Genomic DNA, 6,181 nt, shown 5'->3' with positions numbered 1-6,181 from the left:
ATGGATACAATTACAAATAATAAATATATGACATGATCCAACCTACATCAAAGCCAAAGAATATAATTACCTGTAACACATAAGTGGGAGCTGTGGGTACTGAGTAGCCAAGCATATCGCCTGTATGCACAGGCTACTTCAGGGGTCAATAGGAAACACAGTACCTGAAGGAGGCTTTTGTCCACACTCCGGTAGATTTTGAACTCCTTCAGAAGAGGAGGTCTTCCCTAATTCACCTTCCGGGACCTACAAAATGAGTCTTGGATCAGCGTCATCCACCTCATCAGAGCTGGTCAATGGTATTAGTATCTCGGGAACATTCACTTCATCAAAAGATCTAGGTACCAGAGTGGTTTCTTTTCCCAGGACTGTAAAAATACAGCACCCAAATCTAAGGGACAGCCAACAACTGGAACAAATGAGGCGAGGACAAATCTTCAGAAGAGGGCTCTTCTGTCACTCTGATGGGAATCATCAGCTGGGGCAAGAAAGCCTGAAGACACCTTTCATGGTATTTGTGGTGTACTCAAAAAGACAGAAAAGTCTCCGAAGCCACTTCATAGTCAGACTGGATTCCTAGGTTGTAAGGGGTTTAACACAGGTGTGACTATCTAAGTTCTTCGGTCTCTGTTGGGCCTTATCAACTTTAGAGTTCACAATCTCCTTAGCATCACTAGTGTTCCTTAACCCAATGAGTTCAAAGAAGATGTCTGATCTATGGATATCCAAGGCCATATCAGATTGTAAATGTTTATTTCTCCCAAATATTAAGAGTGGGGGCAGGATATTAGGTAATTTACCAATATACATAGATTAATAGTTCTGTTATCTTTACATTATATGTAATGTGAAGCCTCCTGTCTTACCCAGCCAGACATTCTCCATCTATAAAATGGCTGCAGATGGAGGTTCATGTGATCTCTAACTTGCGACTGCTCATGGACAGTTAGAGATCACATGTCGTCCCCCCCATCTGCAGCAATTTTATGAACAGTAATATCTGGCTGATGAGGTAATGGACAGTAGGTTTTACGTCACATATCAAGAAAGCGGAGCAGAACTTTAATAGATGTGTATTGGTAAATTACCCAATATCCTGCCCCACACACATTACAAAAAAACATGAGTTAAAGTGGCTAACCCCTATAATGTAAAAGGTACCCAAATCTTATGCCAGTCTGCCTTTTGGTGAGGGGGTAGTGTTTTTAGCATGTTTCTGCATGTAATATGCATATACTGGAATTGGTAGCCCAATCAACTTATACTTTAACAGCTAGAATGCAGCTCCACATTCTTCCATTCAGTCCACAGCAATTCTGGATTCTTTGGACTTCCCTTTTAAGAGTTCCTGAGGGGTCCATCTATTTAGGCGAACTTTGAAATGAATCTCTAGTAACAGCTGCTAACTCCGGGCACCACTCACAACATGACTTAGAAATGTCACCCAATGTTTTAGCAGGCGACACCTTGGGGGCTTAACCTTCAGTCCTGGAATACCTTGGTCAGATGTTGGAGGTGGTCTTAGTATGTTTTTCATAATTCTGGAGTATACAATAACGTCATCCAGGTACAAGAGAACTTTTTCAAGGCCTTTGGAATGTACCCTGAGTGTTGCACATCTTGTTAAACTCAGAGAGACTCATTGGAGTAGTGGTCTACTCACTATTTCACAAGGTGGTCTTCTCACTTTATCCAGGTGCCATGGTCACTTGCTATTGGGTGGAGTGGGTCTTTGATAGGAGTTTAGCAGATCTTGCCCTTAAAGTTCGTAAATTTCCACTGGGCAGCCATTACGTGCATGGGCTTCCTGAGGACCTTCTGGGAATCACTAATATATATAATATAATATGCACTCACCCATACAAGTCATATCAGGAGTGGTAAACTGGATAAAACTAGACGCTATCCACTGCATAATCCTACCCTAGATGGATTTCCCGGGGTGAATACCTGTGCAGAAGCCGGAACTGTCCATCGCCAGACCAAGGTCACTTGACCAATGTCATCTATCTCACAGTACTCACATGACCTCAGCCCAGAATTATAGTAGTTATATTCTTGTAAAGACGGGGCAGTATTATATATAGTAATGCTCTAATCTCACTCATATGCGGACTTCCCGACCTGACTGTGCTGCCTCTAACAGGCTAATCAAAATTATAAAAATGAAAAAATCCCGAGGTGCCGGGATTTTTTCATTTTTATACTGTTAAAGTGTATCCACGAGAACGAAGGAAAGAAGCCGAGTGCGGACCATTTACTGCAAAGGCTAATCAAAATTGCCATCTTCTGTTCCTTAGTGACAGTGTACAGTCTGAATGTAGTGAACACCCTGAGAGTATGAGGTTTCCTTTGTAGGGTCCTCAAAATAGTCGGGCATTATAAGAGTCATGCCTACATGAAGTAACTTGCTTAGAAAATATCCAAAGTTTTCCAGGATGGGATAAGGAAAACCTTGCTTCTTTTAGGTACCTTGCAAGGCAGCTCCCTAGACATCAAGCAATGATCTACAAGAAGCCTTATGACATGATGCGGGATCAAAACCAAACCAGTATATCTATTCCAGAAGGAACAGACTCCCAACTGTAGATCTCTTGTAGGTCATGACTGATGTCAAGAGAGCTGCCTTACAAGGTAGATAAAAGTAGGATGGTTTTCACTAACCCATCCTGGAAAACTTAGTTGCATATTTTCCCAGAAGTGTCAATGGCTATAAGTCTCCACTGAGACCGGCGTCCATGCTGCAGAAGATAGAGTAGAACCTATTCCTGCCCTTATTGCACCGCAGCTTCCAGGCCCCCTTTGAAGATGGGAAGGTTGAGGAGCACTCAACGCTCCCATCTCCCAAGTTCATGTCCCCCTGTGCATATGAGATGCATAGATTAAGAATCATGACATCTTTAACAAAAACAGCAATCAAAGGATTAGTTCAAATAAGTCTTTATTTTTATAGTTCCCATTTGTATTACATATATTGCCTCAATCCCATGACACTGCGCCGAGAAAAAAAAAATCTAATAAAAGCCCTTCACAGACATCAGTCAAGTCCAGCATAAAAGTACAAAAATAATATTTAGCAAATTTGAATTTACTAAATTGAAAGTGAACCATCAAAATGCAATGTAATATGTAGGCAGCATTTATAAAGCAGGAGATGCTTGAGAAAATTTGTGGGAAAAGTATCCAGTATAATCCTATAATGAGGGTTTCATAACTTCTGTGCCTAGAAATCATGGTAGCAGTTCTATCCCTAAAAGCTCTCCAAGTATCAGAGAACAGCATCAATTCCTGATAGGACCACCTTCTACAGAAGTTTAGATGTAGAATATACAAGATATAATAATCTTTTCCCAAAAAACTACATTGTACCTACTTTATAATGTTCTCTGTAGATTATGCTGCAGTTTCATGGTAAAAAGGTTCCCTTTAAACATATTTAAATTTTTTTTTTTTTTGCAGGTTTTTTTCCCCCAACCTTTCCCCAAATTTTTTTTTGCCACAATATTTGGTGACAGGCTGTGGAATTACATCTGTCCATCTTGTAAATTTTCCACTGGGGATTTTATAGTTTGCAATCCAGATTTTGGAATGGTGACATGTCGCACCAGGGTAATGCTATATTTGAGGATTTATATTTTCTCTTGTAAAAGTGCAACTGCTTCAAGTCATACAAAGAAGAACACAGTTGCATGAAAAATAAATTAATTATCACCGTACTATAACACTAGAGCTCCAGAGAGACATGTCCCATCTTAGTGTCAAGTTACCATTTAAAAAAAACCAAAACAAAAAACCACACCTCTAGAGCTTACAAATAAATATATTTTATTCACCACAGAATTTTTTTTAAATTTACTAGTGGAGAGGAGGCTCAATAAAATTTTGGAGGCAATATTGGAGGCAGTTTGCTTTTGACAACAGTCCCCCATCCATTTTAAAATAAGACTACCCTTCTGTAGTCTGCACAGCCGATGGAGGGCTTATACAGCGTTTATAATTTTCTTTTTTTAATCAAAAACACTTAAAACAGGGTTTTGGTGAAACATTTATTTTAAAGAGGACCCATCACCCTGAAAAACGTCACTAGGAGCAGCTCCTAGTGCCAAAACAAACGCAGTAGTGTTACACTGCTAGCGCTATCAGAAACCTCCCATTACGCCAACTAATACTGCTGCGCTGTACATTACAATCGCCGGACCGCTCTCAAAGCGGTCCGAGGTGCTGCCTTTTCCCCAGACTGCTCGCTCACTCCATAGGCCGGCGGTCCTAATCCATCCCCCTCATGAATACGCCGGACTGCTTTGAGAGTGGTCAGGCGTTTGTAATGTACAGCGTGGCAGAGTTAGTTAGCGTTATGGGAGGTTTCCAATAACGCTATCCCTTTTAGTAATTGTCAAACTGTCATCATTTACATTTCGTAAAAATTACTATATCCTGTAATTCCCGGATTGGCAAGGATAAAGACAGAAACTGGTTGCCAATTTAGCCATAAATTTAGGGATAAAAAAAGGCATGGAGCAAGTTCTTACTAAACTATGCTTTTCTTTTAAAAAACAAACAATTCTGCAGCATCTTTCTAACTAGAAAAATAAAAAGAGCTCTACGTATCAGGTTATAGCCAATTTCCAGACTAGGTTTACAGATAATTCACCATGAAGGTTCCAAGGTCAAAGACGCCATTTGTGTAATAGGCTCCAGTGTGGACCACAAAAACTCCATTTTGTTGTTGTTCTCCTCCTCGTGTGTACATATATTTTTTAGTTATGCCTTCACTATAAGAGATACCAGGCATAGAGTAGCCTGTACGGATCATATCAATCCTTTTTTTTTCACATTTGAGAAAACAAATAGTGAATATAAAAATCACATAAATGGGAGCCTATTCTGCAAATAGAGTCTTTGTGATCTTGAAGCCTTCATGGAGAATTATCCATATACCTCATCTGGAAAGTGGCTATTACCTGATATGTAGTGCTCTAGTCACCTTTTAATTTTTACAGATGTATTAACTTTTTGGACTGCTTCTGGACCGAGTAGCTACATTATTAGGAATCCTGCATGGGAATGCACAAATTTGATGTAACTAGATAGCATCAAAAGGGTTCTTTTCATAGTTTTATATTCCTCCCTTTTAGAAGATTCTCACATACCGGAAGGAGTCAAAACACATGTTCATTCTGTTGTGTAGCAGCAGTGCATTGCTCCCTTTTACTGCAACGGAAGCCACTAAACCTAAAATACAGCGGTCAACTTATGTCTTTCACCCGGGGTCCCAAGTGTTTTATCTTTTCTTAGATTTCTTATACAACTAGATTTTAATTACGGTTTTTACCTTCAAAAACTTTGTATATTTTTCAGTGTAATAAAAACTCTGGTGTACAAGTCTAGTTCAAAAGTCTTTAAAGTGTTCTGGCCAAGAAGCTGTGTTCACACGTCACATTTACATTGCGTAAACTCAATATAAATACAACGAGTTAACATGGTCCGAGTTTCTTTTTATTACCGGTTATTAAACTGTTGAAGTTGTATTTTATATATTCTATATATCAAAGTGCACATTATTTCACAGTTCAGTAGAGGTGCAAACCTGAAAACTGGAAAAGTATCTTTGGACTTGGAACCTGGATGGGAACTACATTCAGCATTTTAATTTTAACCATCCAAAATTATGAATATTCTTACCAGTGTATACACACAAGAATATTCATATGTCTAACAGAAAAACCTGGTTTATTGAAGGTCGGTATTTCAGAATAATTTGGCTTACTGCAAGCCATCCAAATATATTGGCCCACATTTACTAAGGGCCATGCGCCAGTTTTCTGTTGGACTTCCCGTTATGCGACATATGTAGCGCACACAACCCTTTTGTTCTGCGGCTGCACTATTCTTCAAACAACACAAATTTCTTCATTTAAATGGGCGTTCCAGTGCACAGTTGGACAGCGTACCACATTTATCACGCAAAGTCCGACAGGAGCGTGTAGCACGTCCCATGTTAAAGATGCAAATCATAAATCTAGCGCACGCTACAAAGGGAAATTGCACACAGTTTTTAGTAAATGTGCCATGTTGTGAACTAGTCTCTTATTAGGCTTGTGACATGCTGGTATCACTAGGTTGAAAAATCTTAACAGTTCTGGCAGAACAATTGTGTGGCAGAAATGGAATCAGCTGTAAA

The sequence above is a fragment of the Engystomops pustulosus genome, chromosome 7 (assembly GCF_040894005.1).
Source record: "Engystomops pustulosus chromosome 7, aEngPut4.maternal, whole genome shotgun sequence".
Lineage (NCBI taxonomy): Eukaryota > Metazoa > Chordata > Amphibia > Anura > Leptodactylidae > Engystomops > Engystomops pustulosus.
This window is presented reverse-complemented; position numbering follows the sequence as displayed.